At 38.6% G+C, this 26,477-nt stretch overlaps 1 long non-coding RNA gene across 1 annotated transcript in view; it reads left to right on the top strand.

Moving 5' to 3' along the window:
* The window catches only part of LOC136052176 (uncharacterized), a 414,011-nt gene that overhangs the window by 129,029 nt on the left and 258,505 nt on the right, over nt 1–26,477 (top strand). The window contains exon 4 of the long non-coding RNA XR_010622523.1: nt 7,927–8,002. This is a non-coding gene — a long non-coding RNA (uncharacterized LOC136052176). The remainder of the gene's footprint in view (nt 1–7,926; nt 8,003–26,477) is intronic.

Raw genomic sequence — 26,477 nt, 5'->3', positions numbered from 1 at the left:
ACCATCTTCCAAACTCTCCTCTCTGTGCGGCGAAGGAGGGGAAATGGAAGATCTGCAGGTGCGTTACAAGAGGTGGACTCTCACAGGGCAGACAGGGCAGCTGTTTGAGAGAGTAAGGAGGATTATTAAATCCTCAGAGAAGAACAAAGGCCTAGAAGCATAGATGTTGGGATGTTGAAAAGGAGAAGGCTGTAGCATGCAGTCTGATGACATCAGATTGCCAGGTAATGGACCACTAAAGAGTAGTTAAGAGTAGGAATCATAACAGTTTTCCAAAGTTTCTTATAGTGGAAAACATACAACCTTTATTCATTCTATTTGCTTTTGCTGCCTCAGGAAGGCTGAAAATAAACCAACATAAGTCAGTTTGGCCGTATTCTTGGAGCAGCACTAGTAATTTGGGGCTGTGTTCTCTATGTAAGGGAAAGGAACACTCCTGCATTAGTAAGAGAGAAAAGATACAGTGAACTGCATGCCTTGCTGCTATTATGGAGCTTGTCCTAAAAATATTCAACTGTCACCTTTAGTTGCTCAATGCTTAGAGATATTGCAAATTCAGAAAGAAGAATTATCACTTTGATCTCCTCTGTCATATGTCCTATGAAAAGAAAAAAACACATGGCAGCGTATGTACATTTCATCTCAGTATAATGCCTTTCATCCAAATTGTGCCCCTTCACAGATAAGGGTCAGACTGAACTTCTTCAAGGCAAATCTTTGATGGAAGCAAAGGGGAGAGGAAGTTGCCCATTACACAGCAAGTGTTATGTGCACGTATTGTCTCAGTGGGAACAGCTCAGTGTTGCATCTTGTACCACAAATCAACAGTGAAAAGGCTTTGACTGTTCAGGGAGATGGAAATTAAGGATGAAAATTGAAGAAGTACTCTGTTTACAAAGAAGAATTTAACGACAGTGGTATGTGATTACTTTAAGCTTTAAACTTTAATCATTAGAACTAATATCCTTACCATAAAAAAGAAGCAAAATGATCTTGATTGACCACAGTGTGGCTGCAGCTTGCTTCTTAGTTGGCTTTGAAAGGGAGTAAGTTTTGCAACTAAAGCAGAGTAATGTGACAGTCATATATTCACATAATGAAAACTTTGTATTTCTTACTTTAAAATCAAATTTTACATAAGTATTCAGTAGCATTTTTGAATGTTAGGATACATAAAATACTGCTTTGCTCTGGCTTGCGCACATCTTCATTAATTGACCCTTACAGTTTTGATCCTTAAAACCTTTTCACATTGGACACACATCTTATTTCTGAGTCATCAATATTGAATGCTGTCAACATTTGCATTCTTTTTTCTGTTTCTTAATGAATCTGTTTAAGGATAGTAATCCTAGCCCCAGTGCAAGGCATCAGAGTAGATTCTCCTTTCTATTCTTATCTAATAGCATTGATTAATAACTCATTGCTTCCTATCTGTCAGACAGTTCTTATCCACCTTATTGTATTATTATCCAGACCATAATTCTCTAGTCTCTCTATGAGCTTCCTGTGTGGTACTGTGTCAAAGGCCTTGCTAAAATCCAAACAAATTATATCCGCCACATTTCCTTTATCCGCCCAGTTTGTCACTGCACTGAAATACCTATCACAATGAAACATTTATTGATGTAAGTTTCTGTGTTAAACCAGAACAAATGTGAAGGTTCTGCTGTGATTATATGATAGAGCTTGCTTCTTAACAGGTATTATCATTTTATGCACTAAAGATAATTTGAGCCGTGGGAGATGATACCATTCAACAGGAGCAGTGAGGCTGTGCAGATCAAAGCATTATGAACCTTGAAGAGAACTAGGAGAAGCTTATATGCTACAATAACTTGCAAAAGGGTATAAGCAAAGTCCTTGAGCTATGTTCCAAGAAACGATCAGTGAATGTCAGTTCTGATTCTAAAAAGACAGGGATCTCCTGGAAGGAGTCCAGCGGAGGGCCACAAAGATTATCATCTTTGGATAGGGCCTGGAGCATCTCCCTTATGAGGAAAAGCTGAGTAACCTGTATCTATTCGGCCTGAGGAGAAGACTGAGAGGGATCTGATAAATGTTTATAAATATTTGAAAGGAGATGGGAGGCAAATGGATGAGGCCAGGCTCTTCTCAGTGGTGCATAACAATAGGACAAGGAGAAATGGCCTAAACCTTTAACACAGGAAATTCCCTACTAACATGCAGAAGAATTTCTTTACAGTAAGGATGATGAAGCACTGGAACAGGTTGCCCAGGGAAGTTGTAGAGTTTCCTTCTATGGAGATAGTCAAGATCTGTCTGGACAACTACCTGTGCAACCTATTGTAGGGTACCTGCTTTAGTAGGGGCTTGGACTTTATTATCTCTTGAGATCCCTTACAACCCTGGCAATTCTGTAATTCAGAGCTGCTTCACAAGCTGTATCTTCAGAGAAAGAATTGTTTGGGCAAGCTGCATGCTGTCATTGTTCCTGTTCCTTGGGAACATAAACAAGATTTAGGGACAGCTTGTGCAAGTTGGAATAGGGAATATCATGGTTTTCAGCAGCAAACTTGATTACCATCATCACCCCTACATAGGAGGAAAGCTTCATGAGATATTTCCAAGGATGCTGGGTCCCACCTGGCTCTAACACAGCTACCAGTGAAATTGCACTTCAGGAGTCCAGATAACGTCTTAAGTGCAGTTGCAATGAGATTAACTTTTCACTGGGTTGACAAGTTCAGCTACTTGTATGGGAACTGCTGAGTCATGGCCTGAACCACTGATGGAGCACCTTGGTGAAAGACCTAAGCAGCCCTAGAAGCACAGGTGAAGGTCATTCACTTGTGTGACCAGAAGGGGTGGAGCCAGGCTTCACTAATCTTAGACCTTGTTTAAGGGATGACTGCCTCTGAGGAAGGATCTCTTGCTGAGATTTCTTTTCTGTGGGGTCTTTCTGTAAGCCTAGATCCTCAGAGACAGGTGTGCATCTTTCTTTTTGTAACATCTTCTCGCTGCACTGGTCTTGCTGCTGCTACAGCTGCTGACGTGCTTTCACCCCTGGGTTTCTCAAGTACTTCTTGGTTACTGTTAGCATTCAGAATAAACAAGTGGGGTGGACTGTGCTGTTAAAGAATCCAATGCGTTAGTGGTTGTGAGAGCCCTTGTAGTGAAATTGTTGCGCCAGTTTTGAGGTGACCACTAGGGTTGATACTGTGTCACAGCTTCTATGCGTTAGAGTCTCTAACTTTCTGAAACCTGAATTTCAAGAAGCGTTAGTCTTATCCAATGGGCAGTATTTTTCATACTTCAGTGAAAACAGTTCAAATCCTTTGTAGGGGAGGGAGAATGAAAAATTCACCTTTTTCGTTATTAAACTTATTTTCTTAATGAAACTACTATAGCTTAGAAGCTGGAGTTTGTAATGGAGACAGTCTTCTCTGGGAAAGTAAATTCAATAGGAGAATGCCATAAGGAAGAGGAAATCTCTGTGGGTACACAGCTTTGCAGTGAGCTAATAACAAATGCAAGTTTATCATTTTGACAAAGGGACCTTCAATCTGTTCTTTTCCTGTGCTGTAGTGGAAGGAGTTCTTGTTCCTAGCACAGTGCCGTAGGTTGTCTTCTACTCCAGTTCTTCTGAACCACAGAACCCAGGTTTCTCTCAACCACAGCCCTGTGAGCCTTGAGCTGGAGTCCCACATTAGGTTTATCTGAAGCTCAATTCTGTAGTTGTTAGTGAGGCTGCATCTGTGACTGGCCATTTACACAGAATAGCTGCATGAGTTAGAAGACAGAATTGGAAATGAGCACAGCTCCTGTGTACTTTTTTAAGTGTACAGTTTTCCGGTTCATGAGAAAACCCTGTTTGGGAGGATTCTTTAAGCACAGGCATTACTTTCTGTTTTTTTAATTTTATTTTTTGTTTTTGTTTTTACTCTATTCCCTCAAGACAAACAAATGACACAAAATGAACCTCTCTACAGAGAAAAGACTCTTTGGAATAGTACCAACTGAAGGATATTCATCTTGAAAAGCAGAAGTGATGTAATGCCATATCTACATTATTAAGGTTCATATTTTTGCATTCATAATGAGACAGACCTTTGTGCTGATGTGCCTATACCAGTTCCAGTTTCAAAGTTTGTTTGTTGTTATGTGGTGAGTCTGTACAGCATAGAAATCCTTCTCTGATTCCTTTCACAAAGTTAGTCCACGACTCTATGTTTTCAGATATAAAAGGCCAGAAAGTAATCTGAACTGTACTGTATGCCATCATTTGGATTCTGAAATAGCAGTGAGTTCCTTGACTAGTCTCTGAGCTTATTTGAAAATTCTCTTAAAATTAATGACTTTTCTTCTTTTCTTTCCTCAGTTCTTGAAAGGGGCTTTCTTAATATAAGAAGTGAAAAATTTCAGTGAATAAAGGCATCCATATTTCACTTTTTGTGAGTAGTTATTTGGGGCACTTCCTTTGTCACTGATTTCCAGTTCTAGAAGTGAGAACAATGGTATGATCAAGAAGTTTGAAAATGATCAATTGACTGATGTTGTAAATTCTCTGTAGAAAATGTAAAAGATGTCAATAAATGTTGCACTATATTTTCTCAACCCTTTTCTCTCTCCCCATAACTAATCCACTGCATGTGATTCTCATTAACCTCCTTCAGTTGAGATCAGGTATTCAAGACAAATCAAACCCTTACAAAACTTCCTTGCTGCCAAGAAACACTTTGAAAAGGCTAAAATGTTCTAAAATGTTTTCTGGTAACAAATATTTTGGGTTTGCTTTTTTTTTTTTTTCATTTAATTTTTAGATTGAGTGAATGTGGCTCTTCCAAAAATGGTGAACTAGATCGCCAGTGCCATACAGACATGGCAGAGTCAGGTGCCTGTAGGTCATGGAATATTGCTGACGCGACTTCAGTCATGTCCAGTCAATAGCTTTGCTCTCACATTTTTCAGGCTCTGCATAAATTTCATGGCAAGCAGAAAATCATGAAAAAGAAAAAGTCAAAGCACGTTTACCTTTCTGTGATTTGTTTTTGAAGCATTTAGTGAGAGCCAACACTTGCCCTTCTGTTAACACTCCACTAATGTAGCTCATTTTCATACTCATCATTCCTGTAATTGTAGTTCTTAGGCTTCTCCCAAGCAGAAGTTCACCAGCAGTTCTCAGGCTATGTTACTTGCTTTTCTCAAGGGGTACAGGGCTCTCCTTTAAGACAGGAGAGCTCACCTGTGCTAGGCACCTGGCTGAGAGGCCACCTCCATTTCAACCTTCTGCTCATAGGTACTTGTCTAAGTCATTCATCTTGAAACCATGAATCTCTTAGATTGTAAACTAAAAGATACGATTAAGATTGCAGTGATTAGTATTTGTGTTTAATTGGGTGTTCTGCAGGTTGTGCTTTGTTCTTTGACTCCAAGCTGGAGCAAAGCAGCTCCTTGCAGGGCTCTGTCTGTGACTGCTGTGCATCAGATTTTCCCTTAACTTCAGTTTTTCTCACTGAAGTTTTTCAAGGTGGCAGCGAAAACAGTCTCATGAGACTCTATTTCCTTTAATTGGTGGCTCGTAGTGTGTGCTGGCTATGTCTTCCTCAAGGAGAGGGAGGGTTACGTCTGTGAGTGCTGTGCTGTGCTGCTCAGTTAGAATGGCAACACTGCATGTTGCCCTTCCTTGTTTTCCTTTCCAATTAGAAGAATGTGCACAGAGCAGGAGGGACTTTGGGGCAGTACTGCTTGGAGAACACACTGATCAACAGCTGGCAGGAGAGAGAAGGGGCTGCACCTTCATGGTTTCGTAGGAAAGGGCAAAATGTTTCCTCACTCCCTGCAAGAAAAATGGTTATTTTGGACAAAATTCACTGTGATGAAGTCCAAGCACCAATTTGTTCCTATTTAGGCCATCAGAAAAGGGCTTCAGTGGTGCAGCTTGTATGCTGGCTCTCTGTACGAGGACACATTTCACCCTCAGTTGAATGCTCTTTGTTTTCTCAGTTGAGGTCAGTTTTTCATTGCATTCATTAAAAGAAATAGCTCTGGATTGCAAGTGCCACTGCCCTTCTCCTTCTCAGCTGGCAAGCCAGTGTTACAGTTATTAAGATTTTAGAAAAAGGGGTAAAATTGGAAATGGAAGTTTGGAGGCTGAAGCTGTTACCACTTATTTGGTGGTTGTGCTGTTGCCTGGCTGTGATGGGCTTGCAATTTCTTTGACTGGATCTCTTTCCCATTCCTCTGTATGGCTTCCTAGATGCTGATCAGAACAGAGAAGGGTAGTTATGTAATGTAAAGATCGTATAGGGAACGAGGAATGTGTTTCTCAGATGATTCATCTTGCCAAACCGTTTTGAGAAACATTTCATGCAAGGTTGTGCTGTGCTGTTGTTGTCCCAGGACCTCTGGGAGTGAAATCTTGTTCCTTTCAATTCAGTGCTAAAGGTTTCATTCATTGTGCATGAGATCTGGGGATGCTTGTTGTGCTCGCCCCTTCAGCGTTGCCTGCTTTGCCTCCTGCTCTTCAATATAGCTCATTTTGACAGAGTTAAACCTAACAATAAGTTCCTGAGCTCACTTGTGTTTGTAGGATGCATGTGTGTATGAGCACGTTTGCACAGTGGCATATCACACGATACAGCATACTTCTTGCTAAACATTTATGGAGAAAGAATGGGGAGGATTATATAAGGCTGACGCCTGAAGAGCTGTTTTGTGTTTAGGTTGGGTTTTGTTAAGGTTGCTTTTTGTTTTACTCATGGGGGAGCAAAAAAATAAAACTTCAGAGAGGAATTGCTCCCAGACTGTGGGACATTTGAAATCAGTATTAGATTTGTGTCCAGAATTTATTCATGGCTCTGCATACGCAGTAGTGTGGAAAATAGCTTTGACACTGAATGGGGTAAATTAGGAGAGTTCTACTGTCATCTTTTTAAAATAAAATTTGAGCTACTTTTGATTTGTTTCTTTAATGAGTTGCTGCTACGTTGTGTGTGTCTGTGTATATAGCTATATGGTTTGTTATTATGAGGTCAAATCCTGACAACTTGCTGCAAAATAGTTTTAATTTATTATTAATATTTTTTGTTATTCTCACTTCTCCTGGTTTTGGAGCCTTTATAATTAGATATAATTAAAACCACAGGTTTATAATTCCAGTTCAACATTTAAACTCATATTTATGGTGTAACCCCTGGAGTTTTATTGTCATTCCAACTGCATTTTGAAAAAAAAAGAAGAAAAAATGTTTTTTGCATTTATTCAAATGCTTTATCTATAACTACCACTTCTTAATCATCTGTTTTGCACAGTAAAATGACATTTTTGTTTTATGTGATGTGAAGCCTTACAATTTTTAAAGTAGCTATTTCATATCCCTTAGCAAATGAGTGCAAGGGACCTTTTGCCTCGCACTCTTTAAAAACAGCTTTCCCCTTTTGGAGCTTGTCTTTCTGTTCCTCCATGCAACAGTCTGAAGTGCTACATGCTGTAGAACTGATTTTTTTAAAGAATGTTTGCTGGCATTATGTAAAACCACATTTTTCCCTTTTGGTGCTTATGTTCTGGTCCTAGCAATGTCCTTGTTTTACAGAAATTAACATTTTTCCCCTCACAGTTATTGATATTGATGCTGTTTTTCTGTATTCTTTGTGAATTTTTCTTTAATTAATATAAGGTTGGTTATTAAGTGGCAGAAGTCTTCTTTCCCAGTTATTCAGATATTTTTTTTTCTGCTTAGAAATATATTTTGGTACTCTCAATTGCCTTTTTCCCTTTCTTCTTTCACTGTAAAATACTCCAGGAAGAGCTGCTTTTAACAAAAAAAAAAAAAAAAAAAAAAAAAGGCTACGCTTGACTGATAATGCATTGCTTTGGATGGTGAAACATTATGAAAGTTTAATTTTTAATTAAATCTGAAATACCAATTATAACTGAAAGAGATTTTAACCTGTTTCTTTTCAGACTGCCTGAAGTTACATTGTAGATGCTGAAATCACTGCACCTTAAAAACAAAAAGATTAAGCTGCACTGCATTCTTGTAAGTAAAAGCTTTTCCGGTACCTTTTGTCAGTTTTTTTCCACAGTATACGTCCAAAGTGTTAGCACAGTAACTACTTTTGGATAAAGGTCAAATTCCCCTTGAATAGGATTTAGGAGTTCAAAGGATGTTTTATTTAAAAATCAGAACTAAACTCGAATCTTTCAGATCTTTAATTTCACACCCCTGAATAGATCTTTCTTTTTCGCTTTGATTATTATTGGGAATAGTGTGTGTGGGTCTGTTGACGTACAGTTCCTGTGGCTTTGTCAGTGAGGATTTCTGCACTTCGGAGTAAAGATAATAGAAAATAGCAGAAGGCTCCTCATAGCAGAAAATACAGTTTATTCTCTTTTTTTGTTGTCGTAATAAATTTTTGTCCCTTATATAAGAAAAAAATGACTTTCCAATGACATCACAGGAGGCTTTGGCTGCTTTAGGACATAGATGAAGGCAGAAATACCTTATTCATCTGTTCTGCAGTACATAAAAACAGTCAAAATAATGTCTTGCATCTCTCAGTAAGAAAGAAGCCTCTTTCTAAGAGCACAGTTATTCCATAAATGCAAGGCAGATTGTGCATCTACCCTTATTTAGAGTGTGTTTACTGAATATGTTTGGGTAAATAATTAAGATTTGGAACTTCTGGGGATGAAGAACTAGTAAAAGAGGATTGGGATTTGCTGTAGATTCAGGTAGCCTGAATTTAGCGAAATAATATATGAATAAAAATCCAGGAGTTTGAAGATAGTAAGAAAGAACTGATTTATTTTTTTTAGTTTGACAGCACAAAGCTGTGGAGTATGACAAAGCAAAGTCAGTTTGTTTTCTTCTCTGAGATCAAAATGTACAGTCTATAATGAAATCCAGAGTCTTTTTCCAAAGTGATACTTTTGTACTTCAATATTAAAATATTTTAACTATTCCATGTTCTTTTTTGTTGTTGCTTTTTTTTTTAATGTCCCCCAACGTTTTTTTTTCTTTCAAATTGTATTTTTATAATTTAGTGTAAACTAGCTGAAGGGTACAGTACACTGGGGGCAGCTAATGCATGCCTCTTCCAGCATGGAACACCAAGCATGACTCAGGCAGAGGCAGATTGTGCCATTCTGGCTTGACTCCATTGTGTTTTTACATTACTGGCAAGGGCCATGCCATTGTGTTGCTTAAATACTGTGCATTAACTGCAGGCTGTGGCTAGTGAATTGTGTTTAACATTTCCTGCTCATCTTGGCTGAATATCGGCCATGAAGCAGCTTCTCTGGCCGTCAGTTGAAGAGGTGACCTGAACTGAAAACACTGGTGGATTTGTTGGGTTCAGCAACAGTTTAAAGGGAGGTATTTAGGAGCAGGGGGCGAAAGTTAGAGGACATTTGTGAATCTGGGAATACTGAGTATCAAAGTTGTCTCGTAATTTTGTTTGAATAACCAGCAGAAATTGTATTGGAAACCAATAGTAAATCTCTTTCCAAAATGTAACAGCCGAGTGAGGAATGAATTAAAGCATGTTGTTTGAATCCTTAGAATCCAGATGGTGAGTATGTCCTGCACGGGCAGCGCTAATGCGAAATACCATGTAGCAGTGTATGGGCATCATGGATGATGCTGGAATGGGCTTTTTCAGTCAGGGAAGAGATGGGAGTCTAGGACGAGGAGTAACTATACAAGTGCAGAACTCAAGATCAGGAAGAAAAAATACATATGAAGGATGGAGAGGAAATCAAGACAGAAATATTGCATAGCTTGCTCCAGATCAGAGTAAATCAAGGGCTGAACTGAAAATGGAGCATGGGATCATGACTCCATCTCTTTTCTGTTGAGTTCTTCTTTACGTTCCCTGGGATAGGGATCCAAGCAACTAATCTTTGCATTTCTTGTTTCATTTGTTTTATTTCTCCAATAATACCCCATCTGTAAACTCCTAGCTGCTCCTCCATTGTGTAGCCTTGTCATATGGCCCATAATAGAGTAATAAGTTGGGGGAACTTTTTATGTATGCTGTAAAATGAGACTGTGATTCTTGCTATACCTTGTGATCATGTAACTATAGGGGCACCCTTGTTATAAACAATAATATGCTTTAAGAATTTATTTTCTTTCAGATCTGTTTACTGTAATCAGGTGTCTCTAATTTTGAGGTCTTTAATGAAGTAAACTTTCAAGTATGGCTTCCCTGTATTAACCTGAAAACAATAAAAAGCAAGCCATGCTCTGCTAGATTTCTATTAGAGAACAGAATAGCTTTAATTGAAGGGTGGAACCTTGTTTTAGGTAGAGATACCCTTAAAATAAGTGATTAGTAGAAAAAGTGGTGAAATTTTCAGCTGTTGTAAAATATACTTGACTTGATACATGGTACTACAGGGAAATACAGGTTCACAACACGTGAACATCTGGCAGGCAGCTGCACAAGAACAGAGCCTTGTAAATGTAGTGCAGGCATGCTCTTAATGGGAAAGGTCTGTGGGCTTGATTCTTTTTATGTTGGGTGGTCAGACTAGCTATGTACTAAAATTATGTAGATTAATAGGCAAGTAGATCCACTGAGAACCATGGGTCTACTCAAATACTTAACTTTAAAGATGTGCTTAAGTACTTTACTATTTGCAATTAACTCAAAATAGGATTAAATTCAGAAGAAGAGTTAGTTACCTCTGCTGACATTCAGCATGTATTTGATTTTAGAACTGGAAAGCATATTGTCTGTGGAAGAAAATAACTTCTGTACTCACAATCTGAAGACTTATATAAGAGATGCACTGAATGTGCTTCAAAAGTAATGGTTTTAATTATTGCTGTCTGGTTTTAGGAGTCATCGGCTGAGGCCAACAAGGAATATAAAAAAAAATTTGTATGTATATATTTTTTTTTCTCAGAGTTTTACTTTATGTGGCCTTGAGGTCAGATTAGTGACCAAGAGGTCTGGAGTTTGAATTTTGGTGGATGCTGACTTGTTGAGTGGTGTTGGACAAGTTGGACGTTTAACCTCTCTGCACCTTGTTCAGCAGATCAGTTTTTCAGTCTGGCTACAATTTCAATACTGATACATTTCTGTGAACATTATTGAGTTTGTTTTTTTTCAAAGCTCTCAGGGGAGAAAAGTAACCATTGTTATCATTAATGAATGTATTGTGTAGACAAAACATGAGGGATGGAGATATACCACTCACAGAAGTGATATTTTACAACTCACTTGTACCTTTGTTTAATTCCATCACTCAAAGGTATCAAGGCCAACTCCAATTTATAAAAGTGTTTCTCATGTTACTCTCCCCACTGTTGAGTATTTTATTGTGTTCTCTCTGTCTGTTTCTTTGCTACTTTCCTCCATGCTGAATTAACCTCGCATACCAAACCTTATTCCTCTTTTTTGCATTATACAGCGGAGACATTCATATAGCCTGAAAATTACAGAGAACAAATTCATTTTGTCTACTGATTGTTTGCTGATGATATATGAAACAGACAGAAGGCAGTTTGAATTTTCATAAGTTCAATTGAGCTTGCAGGCTTATGGAAGGGAACAGGCAGAACCCAAGCCAATGTGACACAGCAAGCTGGCATCCCAGAGTGCATGCGGCATGTGTAGCGTCGGGATGTCAAAGCTAGATAGGGCTTCGTCCATCAAAGCAGTGCTTTTATATGAAGGAAGAATTTTGAAGCAACAAACATGCTTCTCCACCATGTTGTTCACAACACAGGGGTCCTCATGGTTCCTGCTGGATATGGGATCTATGATTTCTTCCTATACTTTGCTGTTTTAACTAGAATTGCACGTCTAATGTGAGTGTTGTTGGGCCTTGCACATTCCCAGTTGATGTTCCTCTGACAAAATTTGAACCCTGAATAGTTTGCTAAGACTTTCTGGATGCAAAAAGAGTTGCTTGTAGAAAGTACACTGGAGAAGACATGTTTGAATGTGAAATAAGTATATGTGTGCTTTTTTGAGGAAAGATCAGTGTCTTGGGGCTGGCTGTCATTGAGGAATTGTGTTAGTATTAACAAAGAGAATTAATTTTGCCTTTTTCCCCCTCCTATACCAAGACATTAATCCAGAAACTCGTGGGGATAAATTCTGCCCCGATTTCTACCTGTGAAGCCCCAGTGGAAATAGAGAGAGGTCATGATTGTTTGTCAAAGCAAAAATTGTCATAGTGTTAAAATAGTTGAGAAGGTAGAAACCAGCTGATTGTTACCTGGGTCAGTGGCGTGAGGGTACAAAGGAGCCCTGCATGGCATCATATCCTTCTGAACATGTTACTTTTATTGTATATATTACGCAGGAAAAAAAGAAATGTAGTGAGTGAAAAGTTATAACCAGGATCACAGTGATTAATTGTTCTTCTTGTCCTCTGGGAGAAAGACCCGAAGAAATCAGTTCAGTGAGCAGTGAAAATTACCAAGTTACATATTAAGAACCATGTTCTGCCTGTGTAGGCAGTAAAACCTTGGGACACAAAACCTCTAGGTACTGTGGAAGCAGGGGAAGTTTCTTTTTGAAGGAATGGATTGGAAAACCACCTCAGGAGTGTGCCAAAAGACTGGACTAGATAAGTTTTGTCATTCTTTTGCATTTCTCTTATTCAGCATACCATTTAGAAGTGTTGCTATGTGGCTAGTAAATTCCTGATTAATAAAGCTTAGTGTTCCCAAAAGATCCCCGGGGTTCTCATTTTTCCATCCTCCCATAACTGAAACCTTACTGTCTCTTCAAAGATTTCAGTGGACTGCCAGCATTTTGTTTTGACCCTTCTTTTTTTTGAAGAAAAGACGAGGGACTCATAAACACACCGAAGGGCAGATGTTTGGTTACTGTGCATCTGTATGGTTTCTTTACGGCTACTGGACTAATCCTGATTTGATTAAGTTCTGTTTTGGAGAATTTGAATTAATGGAAACAGTCCAGGTATAGTCTGGTACAAAGGCCTGTGACGAAGATTATGGAGATAGATAAAGGTGCAAGTATGTAATGGAGCTGGAGTAAAGCTTTGTGCATAAAGGATTTCTCAGGAGATAATGAGCTTTCAGTTCTCTGAATTTTCATGCAAACATCCTTGAAAGATACTTTCATTTTGTGAAACTGCCAATCTCAGAATGCAGTTGGCCAGCCTGATAACATTTCTAGTTCTCTGGTTGGTTTTAATCAGTCCTGTTCACAACTTAGCACAGAGAAGAGTTGGAAACAATTGTTGATTAGGTCTGACTTCTATTGCATGTGGCAGTTCTTGTTTTTGCAGAGTACTGGCCACAGTAGATGAAGATAGGAAAGTGACTTACTAGTTCATGGTTGTTTTGGTATATAAAGGAGTATGTATATGATTTACTCATATTAAAAAGACATGGGAATATCAGTGCTGATTCCCTGAGTAGCACTACTACAGTAAGTTGTAAAGCACATCAGTATTTCAGCACCTGAAGATGGAGTGGAAGATCTCTGACTCCATTTATCAAAGCACTTGCTGATCTAACCTCAAGACAAAGGAGAGACTGCAGATCATTGAGCACATATCAAGGTTATAAAGACCATGTTATAAAGATTATAAAGATGCCATTAGACAAGCTACAAAAGGGGAAAAAACCAACCCTCCCCCCAAAAAAAAGAACAACAACACAGGCCTGGCCTTTACTAGTTCTTGGTAATCTTATTTTCTTTTACCCAAAATAAAATTCTTCAGCTAGATCAGTACATAACAGGAGGAACTCCACAGAAAGGCGTTGTGGTTATTCCATATTTACATCAGTGCCCTTGGGGAGACTCTCACTGAATCATTTTAAATTCCAGCATTTGATGTAGGGCAGTCTGACGAATGTAAGATACCAAAAAATTTTCTGATCTGTTTTCTTCATTAGTGTAAGTGGTCTAGCTCTGAATTTTACAATAGAGGATCTGGATCTTCTTATTGCCCTCTTTCCCGTCATTGCCCCTGCATCTAAATAATAGATTAGAACAGATTTTAATTTCAGTCATGTCAAAATTGATCTATTGTTTTCAGCAGTTTCCACTGGCACAGAAGAGATCAGAATATATTTAATTTATTATTTTATTTATTTAAATAAGTCATCTGCAGAACTGCACTGCTGACATGTTTGTTGCTGTGGTGCCAATGCATGCTCTGGAGGGTCTTCAAGATTCTGACAGGGTGTACTGTGATTCCATATGTGTTTTAGCAGTTCTGTGCTTCCTCACGACAGAAGAATCATTTGTTTTGTGCATGTGATCATCCTATAGCATTCTAGTGATCCTGTGACTTAAAAGGACCTAGATCTTGCTCCTTCCTTCTTCTTTCTCTACCTCCCTCCTTTAGAAGCGTTCAGGAGATGGCAGTAAGACAGCCAAGTTGGAGGTAACAAGCACTTGTCATTGGTGCAAATGACACCCATTGCCTAGATGAATTCAAAACTAGAGGGAATTTCTAATGGACAGATATCACACAAGCCTGAGGAAATAGGGAGAGGATGCTGAGGAACCCGAAACTCAAGAATCATGAGGGTTTGGACTTATTAATGTGTTATTCTGATAGAAAATACAACATGATTAGAAATGAGAAATCGTTGACTCAATAGACAGGGCTCTTGTACGTAGATTTCAGTAGATTTACGCTCACAAATGGTACTGGAGCACACTGTTGAATTTGTTATGGTGCCTCATGGCTTCATGATACTGACCCCAGGGATGATACTATTTATTCTTTCTTCCTGGAGTGCAACTTGACATGTTAGTAAATCTTGGCCTTTTTAGGAAATACTGTTCTATACAGCTACCTCTACGCTTATTCTGATCATGGTTGCAATTCAAGAAGACACTTGTTTGCTGTGATAAACAGCTCTATCATAGGAGCTTTAAGCTAGCTGTAGTAACATTTAGAAGCTTGGCTCTAAGGGGATTTGAAAGCCTACATGTAGTGTCTCTATCCAGTACTTGGAAGTGCTGAGGGCAAAGGGAGGAATCTTGCTGGGTGGAGTGCTGCCTGGAGGATAAAGGTTTGGTGATCCCTCCATGGATGTGATTTCTTACCAGCAATCATACTGAAACAGAGAAAGGTTCTTGTCCTCATTTCAATCATTAGTGTCCTGGAGAATTCCAGATGTATTAGGGAAATTTTACTCTACAAAATTACCAGCTGTTAACACACGTTTTATGTCTCCCAATCCTTTCAGAAGCAGGAGAAAGACATAGATTTCTCCAGGCTTCTGATAGTGGAAAACATTTCTGTTGTCCCAGCATTGTCAGACTGTCAGGGGCACAGCTATGTGATTATCATTATTGTGATTTAATTGCATTTAAGAGCATTTACTTTCTAAAAATCTTTTACACTCTCTCTGTCAAAATGTTTAGAATGTATCTATACCATACAGTGATTACTCTTTAAGGCTCCTTATACCTAGGAAATCTTGTAAAAGAAATATTCTATACAGTAAAGCAGACACTATTTAATGCTGAACTAATTCTTTGAGCTGCATTGTGATTATGTGTGGAGGCACTTGTGGAAGTCTAGAAGGGATGATGGTCTTTTCCTCCTGACTTTTCCCTGATGTTGGGAGTCACAAACATTTATCTTGTAATACAGCGAAGCTCACTGTCATGGCTCCTTGACCTTTATCCCACTGTCAGAATGGGACAATACTTTGCCTGTAGACTGATCACTACGGCTTCCCAGAGGCTGTGATAAGTGAGTGAAATTTGGGGTGGCAGGTAAACCATATGACAAAACAAGTTGTCTTTGTAGCACCTGAGAGGTTATGCAAGCATGAAATCTCCAGAATCGCTGCCAGAACTCTGCACACCATTTCTTTAGTGAGTACAACCATTTTCAGATCTCTAGTCTTACAGGTGGAGTGAAACCCTGAGCCCAATAAAGTCAGTGGGATTTTTCCAAATTCCCTTCAGTGGAGCCAGGTTCTATTGTATGTGCTTGGGTTGCCCAGCTCCATGGGGTAGGTTCCGATATGCCTGATGCATTGCATGCAGTTTTTCCCACCTCTCCAGCAGCACTGCCTAGATGGACAGGTGCTTACAGTGCTGCTTTGTTCCTTTGAGGTAAAGGAGAAAATGCAGAGGAAGAGAGTTCACAGCAGGAAAATGTGATGCACTATTTAGAGAAGGTTTTTTGTGTGTGTGTGTGTTGGTTTTCGTTGTTTTTTAAACAAGTAGATTTAGATGTTTTTAAGTACTAAAAAAGACATAGAAGTTGTCATATACACGTTTTAGCCTAGTAGTGGTCAAATGGAGGTTGATTTTGTTTTTAATCTAATAGTTTTAGATTGTTTGGAATTCTTTTGTGAAGGTTCCTACAACTATACCGGTTAGAAATTATTCCCCTTTCTCACCTTATCCAATTTTCATATTATCTAATGAAACAGTTTTCTTCTGCAGAGCCAAAATGGAACTGAACTGGCAAGTTCCATGTGCATTTCAGACAAACTGGCGCTCTGTGAGGCTGGGCTGTGCTCCTGCTTGCGATGAAACCAGGTGTAAAATCCCCAGCCCCTGCCTCAGTCTTTTTTCTGCTCCTCTTCATGCTGATCTGCAAATGGAGACTCCCATGCTGATAATTTCTATGTTGAGCTTTCTAAAGTGAGTGTGTGTTGGCCTGTCTTTGTTTAAATTTAGGAAAATTGACGGAGCTCATTCTGCACGTCTGAAATCCCAGTCTTCACACTTAAAAGTAGCTCAAGCATTCTGTGTATTTGCAATTCTAAGTGCTGATTCATGTGCCTCAACTAACAGTGAAGATAGATGGTATCTGTTGACCTTTAAGTGGGGCCTCCTGGTATTTCAGTGGGATTTCTGCCAGTGTCAGTGCTTAGGAGGTTCATTTCTGTGTTTTTCTCCAATTTGCTATTACTGCTGATGTTAAGTTTCTTCTGTAGTCCATTCCTTAATGGCCACTTCCTGAAGAACTTCAGGTTATGGTAAGATTGCATTTGAACAGAAAGCAATAAACTGTACACAGCTAAACAGAAAATCTTTATGCATATCTTACCTAGTGCAAATTTGTTGCACACAGCTTCCTCTGACTGCTGGGCTTACTATCGCTGATAAGTTTACTAGTACAGACTAAAACGAGCTCTTCGCTGCCCTGTAGATCTCTACCAGAAGAGAAGAAAACAAATTGTGTCCTCTTGCCTCTCTGCTCTCCCTACTTCATAACTACAACCCCAATTATCTTGTCAAAGAGAAGTTGCTTTTTCTATGGGAAAAGGGTAATGTATCACTACAATATCTTCTGAACATAGCTCTTGCCTGAGGATTTGTTGTAGCACAGAAGGCCATGTTTTATCTTCAGGCCCTGTACTAATAGAAGTTGCTAGCAAAATGTGAAATTAAAGAGGGGCAAGTGTACATTTACTTTGTATATAGTCACGTTATTCAGGCATATTGTTATTTATTTTGACTGTTAAAATAGATGTTATATCAACTTAAGTTTTGTAAAGAAAATCAGAGGGTTGTTGGGTTTTTTTTAAATCTGTTTTGTGGCCTTGTTATTTTTTGCTTAATTTCGTTACTCATAAATAGTAGTAATACATGACAGAATGATAATCTGTTTCTTAGATTGGAAGGGATGCAGGTTTAGGAAAGGTAAAGGTTCAGTAGTTACTAAGGTAGAGCTTAGTGACTGTGCTTCAGTCATATAGAATGTACTGTTCCTACAGGAGCGTGTAATGATGCAAATACAAAAATATGAAAAAGTGTAAGGGCTTACTTGGAAATTCTGATGGATTCAGTTTTGACTTTTCTATTCTGTGGAAAAGCTTATTGTTGCTTCTTTGAATTCTGACTTTGGAAGGAAACAAGAAGTCAAATTTTCTGATTTTATTTGTACTTATAAAATGTAACAAAAAGCTTCTTCGCTTACTAGCAGAAGTAAAGGGATGCCCAAGTTTTAAACCTCTAAACTCATTTAAAAAAAGAAAATATTAGGGATCTGTTGCATTTTTAAAGCGGATACATCTGCTGTAAGGATGAATTTTGCCATGTTACAAGCTGCATCTCTCTCTGGTTTTCCACCATATTTTTTTTTTATCCAGGCACATCTGATTTTCTGTATTCTTCTGGGTTTCAAACAGAATTAAGGTGATCACCTCTCTTTTTGCTGACAAAAGCTACTAGAATAGATAGCTGAGTATTTGTTGTGAGTGCCAGGAGGAATGACTGTTTTGCGGACAGATATTGTAGTAGACTGAAGTATTGATTGGGTTTCATTGTAGTAAACATCGCCAGATGTTATCTCAGTGTGTACTGTTTATGTTAGTAAATAAATAAATCCTCCAGAGCACAATTATTCTCTATAATGTTTTTTCAAAAGTTTACTATTGTCTCCTTTTATGTGTTTAAGTGGACTTCTTCTGCTCTCTGTGCAGATTGAGAAACAAATTAGAACCTTTTGAACTGATTGTAAAATTCAAATCCAGATCTAGATTTAGAAACCTTATCAGTGCTGAGTCTGGGATCTGTACATGCTGGCATCTTGTTTTTGAGTACTGTTTCCTCATCTGAGACCTCCTCTCATAGGAAATATATTAATTTTTTTCCTCACTGCTTCCAACCATGCTGATAAACACCTTGTCATGGTTAACACCTGTGTTCTATGACTCTTGGCAGACTCTCAAGGCTGATGGGTCACTTGCTGCACAAAACAATGACGAGATTCAACATGGGTGTAGTCACTGAAGTTAACAGTCATATCCCAGCACTTATAAGCCCAATGTGTTAGTTATTTAACAAGTTAAAACAGCTCTTGGAAAGGATCTCAACTTCCACAGAGGTTCACTCAGGAGAGCCCAGATTTGCTCTTCAGACTTTAGATGGACAGCATAACATTGTGTAGTAGTTGAATGTAAGAGATGTGCAGAGCTGCTACTTCTGTGCTTTTCAAGTACTACCTTTTTTCTTGCAAGTGGCATGGCACTTTGAAGCATACTTTACATTTTGAGTTCTCTTGATCACTGGTATTATTTACTTTCCCAAAACCAGCAAGTTCACAAGAGGTTTTCAAAGCGTAGTTAGTACCCATAAAACTTATCTTAAATGAGAGCTGAAATGGTCTACTGGGTATTCTGAGAGTGGGGTTGTTTTATATTTTTGGTGAAACCCTATCTGCTTGGCTGAAGTACTGTTTTCTTGCTTCAGTAGATTTAGCCATCTTGTTATTTGTGTCTTCAAATGATGTCTTCCACAGACACACAGGTTTCCTTGGCAAGTTGATTCACTCTGAAGACTTCCCAAAACAGGCTTCAAACAGCTTCTGTAGGTTTAAAAAGATGCAGTGTGTATATGAATTCTCTGCTGTGAATCAGCATTGTTAACCTTATATCTTCTAAGTAAAATAATCTCTTTCTATGTCAGATCTTAAGTTCAAATTCATATAGAAGATGTGCTTTTTTCCCCCAAGTTCTTAATAGCACTATTGGCTGTTGTTTCTATTTCTTCCAGTTTATCCTGAATTTAACTGTACTTATTCTCTGTATTTAGGTACCTTTAGAATTCTTTCATTCATTTTACTAGAACTCCTGTGATGGAAGCATTAGCAAGTTGTATGTTTATGTATTCACAGGTATCCTTATAAAACTTCGGCTACTTACTTTTTACATATTTTATGATTGTGGAAAAAGACCATCAAACCCGCGTTTGTTATGTTATTAAAAATGAATACAAAGCAAAGGAAGAGGAAAATGTCTCAACTTCTCATCTGTTATTTCATGTAGTGTCTGAGAATGTCGCTGAAAACACTGAACAGAACTACTTGCCTTCCTGAATCCCTGTGTAGCATGAGGAATAATTGCCCATTTAAAATGCAGTTCTGTTCCTCATCTTACTTCCCTTTGCATAAAATGCATGTCCAAGCAACATCCACTGAAGGAATGATTTCAAACTGCATACAAACATGTCTCATCAACTGTGCATTTTTCCCGTTTCTAAGGAATAAAGATCATAAGTGTGAAATAAAACATAACAGGGAGGCACTGGAGTGCAGATCTGAAGGTAGAATTTGCATTGGCTACACTTCAGCACAGATGGTAGGAAATCTTAAATCTACTCTTGAGTCCTGAGACCTTTAGCCCCTCAGGTTAGCAAACATATCTAAGGGAGGAAAACTGGAGTAAATAGTTCCTGAGGGACACTGATGATTTATCCTCCCTAGAAGAAGGTGCCATGGGGAATATGCCTGAGCATCACTGATTTGTTGGCTGAAGTAGGATTTTTGTTTAGTGCGACAGCTTTCCTAATCATCAGTTAACCGGTCATGTCCATAATAAAATAAAATGTGCAACACAGCCCTCCTTAGAGTTAGTGTTCTGCAAAATTAAATGCCTCAATTGTTCCTCCCATCTAGGCAGGAGAAGTAGACCAAAGAATAACCAAAGCTTGCAGTTTTATCTGTACCCCCTTTTATGTTAAGGGATAAGAAATGCATAGGGTTCATCTGCATCTTTCTCAGTACCTGTGATAGAAAGCATTTGTGTTATCTGCTCTTGCCTCTTAAATGATTCAGGGACTTACTATCAAACCAGAAGGTTTGATGAAAATTTAGGACTCCTGAACAGGAGGGGGGAACGACTGTTTACGTGGTTTGATAGTGATGGGATGAGGGGGAATGGTTTTAAATGTAGTCGGGGGAGATTTAGGTTGGATGTTAGGAGGAAGTTTTTCATTCAGAGAGTCGTGACACACTTGGAACAGGTTTTCCAGGGAGGTTGTGTATGCCCCATCCCTGAAGGCATTCAAGGCAAGGCTGGATGTGTCTCTGGGCAGCCTGATCTAGTGGTTGGCAGCCTTATCCGTATCGGGGGGGCTGAAACTCGATTGTCTCTGAGATTCTTTTCAACCTAGGCCATTCTGTGATTCTGTGAACTCTTGGAAAAACAGTTCACATTTCAGGTAAATGGTACAACTTTTAGATGATGTGACTACAGGTGAATTATTTTGTTTTCTGTTTGATAAGAGAGTTGTATTTCACACTTAGTGCTTCACTTTCATACGTATCATCCCTGTATTTTAATGGTAAGTTTATGCAATAAGATGAGAGCTCTTTCTCATGGACCAGTTTAGTTTTTTGGCATCTCCTACATTACTACATGCAGCAATGCTAGTTAACGCTTATTGAGGCAGTGAGTTTGTGATGCTGGTTCTTGGCCTAAAGTGTATTGAGATTCATAAAAAAATAATCTCAAATCACAAAGCCACCATGGGAGTTTTATAGCTTCTGTGACTATCTCACTTGGGCTAGATTTGAATCAGCAATCGGGAGGTGAACTGCTTTGTTCTTATCCCGCTGCCAATTTCCTGAGCTAATACAATCTGTGTGTGTATGTTACAAAATTTTATTTTCCAAATGAATGCGTCCAACTTTTAAAAATAGGTTAAAAAGCAAAAGACAAAATGTAAAGGAAATTTACCTTCCAAAAAATACAGAGCAGTTATCAGGACATTAAAATATACGTAAACATCAGTTCCTGCCAAGTTAGTCATTACTATGAGTTAACAACACGGGGGATTGATTGAGAGAATGATTGTTGCTGTAGAATGATGATTTAATAAGAGAATATCTGATAGATTTGACATGCTACATAAAATGTGCAGAACGGTTATTCTTTGGTAAATTGCAACTTTTATTTGAGAACCCCTTACAGCCGTGTTTGTTCTGTGCCTTGCCACATTTACTTTCTTCTCTGTTATTCTCTTTCACTTCTATAAATCATCATTATTCACCATTGTTAGACATGTCATATAAAAGGCACACACCACTTCCCTTCCTATTCTTGCCTTCTCTCACACCTTCACCTGGTTGGTTTTCCTGTAGTCATCTACCAGCTTTCTTGTTCAGCAGGGCACTGCCAGATGTCCTGCTCTGCATCTTGAAAGGTTGGTTAGTGAGAACTCAGTGTTAGTAGCAAGAGGCAGTGCTTTCTTCATATGCACCGACTTATCACTGTTCTGGCTGATGACTATCTGTTCATTGCTTAGTCCTAGCAATGTGCTTGGTGCTTTATAAATCAGAAAATAAAGGCTGTTTCAGCTCGAAGTTGTTGTTGTACAGGACAAATAGATGAAAAAGCCCTTTCTATTGTTCCCTTCTTTACTGATGAGCTGTACTCTGTCCTATATTTCAGCAATAATTTATGACAGATTATTTTTTTTCCTCTACCTGAAATGCCCACTACCTCTGTGAGGATCCTATTGCAAGTGTTGTCAGTACTTTTAGTCTTTTGTAAAGCCTGGTGGTTTATGCAGGCCGTAGTCAGGTAATAGAATTCATCTTCACCAAAGCTTTTATACCCTTTTCCATCATATAGGGTATGCTGATGTCAGAATCTGGGCTAAAAATGGTCTTCTTCTTGCTTCAGAAAAATGTGGGGCTATCCTTGTTGCTTGTACTGTATGAATAATAATAATTAAAAAAAATAATCCTAGAGTCCTATTACAGCAAATAAATTCCATAACATCCTCTTCACCATTTCTGTTGTGCCAAAGAGCATAAGATAGAATGACTGAGAGTAACATCAATTCAAAACAACTGCACACAATAGTGTAATTTGACCCTAAGCTCATTAAAAAAAATGGTTTAAAAGAAATAGGAGAAAAAAGGCAAAAGTGGTACTGTGGACTGGCATTACAAACAGTGTCATGAAACTACAGCCAGAGGTATAAGCCTAGTAGAAGGAAAAAGAGAAGGGGGTTGGGGGGCGAGTTACTTATGAATCAGTACAACTGTGCTTTGTTCTGCATGAGTGTTTTAATAGAGCAAGTGTAATATAAGGATCAGGTGGGCTCGTGGGAATGGAACAAAAGGTTTTGTAAAATTAAAGCAAAATAATTATAGCTCTAGGTGTAGAGTGAGCACACTCCAGCAGTTGATAGCAGGAACCTGTTCAGAATGGAGAAGGGAGGAGGGAGAAGGATGCATTTAGAAAGCTGTTTTTTTTTTTTTTTTGTGGGTGGTTATCTTTTTTTTTTTTTTTTGAGTATTTACATGCATACATATACATGCATACATAAACATACATCAAAATAAACAATGTATATATATATGTGTTAGTAAAGACTTCTGATCTGTGACAGTTGCAAACAACTTTAGAAGTGATTAATAATACCCTCACACAAAAATGCATTAAAATGAAAATTTAAGGAATAGTCTCAAATGAATTAATTAGCAACAGAAAAAAAAATCACAGCAGATCGCTGTCATTTTAGTGGAATAGAGGACTAGAGTCTAAAACAGATGCGATCCTATGACATGAGATTCAAGTATGTTCTTCCTGTAGAAGCCCAACAAGGAATGTATGGAAAGTGCTAAGTACGTCAATTAATTAAGCTCAGTGTTACAGAAGTGGACGTGATCTTCTGGGTACCATGGCAAGGATTTCCAATACATTGTGTTAAAAGATCTCCCACATTTGGGCAAAGGATTCTTGCAGAAGAGCTGTTTCCTACCTGAATTTAAGAGCAGTTTTACCTGTAAGATGACAGCTTGGTTGATCCCAAGGTGGCCTTGATGTGTCTGGATTTTTGCTTTTACTTTTCCGTCTGTGTATGTATGTATGTAAATACCTGAGGATGCTGTGTGAAGGTAACTCTCTTCTCAAAAGAACTTCTGCCCCATGGTTACAGCCCTTTTCTCTTTGAGTTGTTGGCTGCCTTCAAAGATGTGACAAAAGAAAGACTGGGAAGACAGTACTCAGGTGTACGTCTTTCTAGGTATGTCATGTTAGGTTCAAAATGTTTGGAATATGTTCCTGCTGTGGGCAGTGACTTCCAAACAAATAACGTTACTTTTCTTTGTGCATGCGTATGGAAAGAATTAGTGAACACCAGTTGCTTTAACTCTATGCAGCACCTGTCGGCGAGGGCCATTCCTTCCTATATGCGGTTATACAGAGTGCTACAAAGAATGCAAGCATGAATTGGTGCATATGTCCTGTGGAAAGGATCTGGTTTTGTCACAGAGCCACAGCAGCTTCCCCCTGTGGTGGCAGGCTTGTGATGGGCACAATGATTCCCACCTGTCCGCGCCGCGAGAGGCAGGCAGGCTGCAGCAGGGAGGTTGTGAGGCGGCCACGAGCTGTGGTAGCAGGCCCAGCTACTACAGATGGCTGGCGCGTGAGATAAGGCCCTGGCAAGGAAGGGGGCTGATCAGCCCACCTCCCACCACATTTCCACTTCTTCTGTCATCAGATTTCCCTTATTCAGAGTTTACTCAGGGTAATTGTTCACAGACAATATATTTTTGTGCTCGCACTGTAATCAGAGGCTGTTGTCAGTTGAAGCAAAGCACATCTCTTAGGTGGTGCTTTCTGCCAGAACGTGGAGGCTGAGATCAGAGTGAAGCTTTATGAGCTCCATTTGGTGCTTTTTACTTCCGTCTTGTTTCTCTCTCTGCAGGGGATGTGAAACTAGATTTGTCCTGTTTCCACAGCAGGGTTTTGGTTTATTTTGTTTTTCCATAGCATTTCATTCGGTGGCGCAAATCCAGAAGAGAGTGTGTTGCAGAGATGGATTTGAATGTCAGACAGAAAGAGTTGTGTTTAATAAACTCTTTGTTGTAAATTATAGAAACTAGAGAGCAGGAGGCCTGTGTTTAATACAAACATTCTGCACTTAAATTATCACTTTAAGCGTTTACCCCCATAACATAAAGAGCGATGAAAAAAGGAAACTTTGCTAGAGGGGTTTCTTAAGGGTATGAAGCTGAAGACTGAAATTTCTTAGTTATGGGCAGTCATCTCAAACTCCCTCTGCCTTCTGTCTTTTATTTCCACTGAAACATAAATTGATTATCATATAATCCACCCTGAAATTGAGTTCCTAAATCTCTTCTTTGTTCCTATAAGAGATCTGTGGCAATAGGAAAGATCGATAGTGTTTAAGAGTAACCAAAAATCCCATTTACCCCCTGGTTGTTTAGTACTGTGTCCCACTTGTATTCCTGCTTCTGTCTTTCATCTTAGAGGTGGCAGCCTAACAGAATTGGAGTGACAGTATGGGACTACTTAAAAAAAAAAAAAGCAAAAAATAAACAAACCCCCAAAATAGTAATAGGCTTTCAGGAAAAAAAAAAAAAAAAGTGCTATAGCATTATTATACAGTACTTGGAGATGACAGCCCAACATGCAAACAGTTGAATGTACAGCTCCCCTTATACATAATGACTTCTGCTTATCACCTATGCTCACCAGCTTTTGAAAACTCCTTTCTGTTTCCATCATAGCAGGAGTTACGTATCCACGTTGATCTCATTTCAAAGTGATTTGTCAACATGAACCTATTGTGAAATTAAAGGTCAATAACAGGCCAGGCATTTGACAGGGTAAGCAATGCACACTGGAAAGCAAGAGGTCAACAATAACACATCAAATCCCAAGTCTTCAGATGTGCCTCGTGAGTAGTGTGTTTTGCTGTTTAGGAACCGAGATGCTTCAGAGTAGTGCTCTCATTCACAGCAAGACAATATGCCAGTATCCGTCACAGTCCAAGTCCCTGCAACACTATTCAAGTCAGAGAATCAAATCCTTGATTCTTGATTATTTTAAGATCAACTTATTTTCCATTTTGCTATTCCAGTAAATCCAGTATACATACATGCAGACATACAGATGTACTGATCTTTGTTTTCTAAGCATAGGCATAAAAACAGAGCAGAATTTTGGTGTTTTTTTCCTTTATCCTTTTATTTTCTGGCAAAATGTACTTCCTAAGTAGTATATGTTCCAGCACCATTTTTTTCCATTCACTCTCTGCTGGGAACAAAGTCTAAAGGATTAAGACAGAAACAGCTCTGTATTATATAATTCAATAAATAAGCAAAAAGTGTTCTAAATTGCACTTATTATTATTCTTTTAAGTAACATTTCCACCACTTCTCAGAAAAAAACTGATGCAATGCTATTCACATTTCCCTTCCATTTTGGAATTCAATGAGCAGTAACATACAGACAACAGTAAAGACTGCTGTCCTTTTCTTTGTTCTTCCATCTGATTCTCCTGCTCTTGGTCTGTAGGAGAATGAATCTAGTCTGACTAGAGAATTTGCACCTTGCTTTTCTCATAAGGAAGATGAATTTTTTTAGATAACAGTAGGGACAATTTCTGGTCTCATTGAAGTCATTGGCAGTTTTCCAGATGATTTGTTATGAGATTTGGCCTTGAGAAAAAGGATCAGTCACACTCATCTCCTTTTTACTCTGAACTAGAATGACCCATATCACTACCCAGTGATGGCTGCCTAGGATACTAGCACTGAATTTTTGGAAAATGATCAAAAGTTCAAAATATATGCAAGAATGCATGAAACCCACTGTCTAAGCAACCAGAGAGAATGTAGTCAGCCTCAGCAAAATACATCATTAAATAGAACCAAATAAAGCTGGAAGCTTGTTATGAAAGATCATCTATATCCATTTTATTATTTGCCTGTAAAATATTATGTTAGGATGAGGCCTGGAACAGTCATTTCAAACCTAAATGTAAGTATGCATC

This window comes from Cyrtonyx montezumae, unplaced genomic scaffold (genome assembly GCF_038088225.1).
Source record: "Cyrtonyx montezumae isolate F1298 unplaced genomic scaffold, pur_monq_1.0 scaffold_3, whole genome shotgun sequence".
In the NCBI taxonomy this organism is placed as follows: Eukaryota; Metazoa; Chordata; class Aves; order Galliformes; family Odontophoridae; genus Cyrtonyx; species Cyrtonyx montezumae.
Note: the sequence above shows the minus strand (reverse complement) of the source record. Positions and strands in the feature narration are given on the sequence as shown.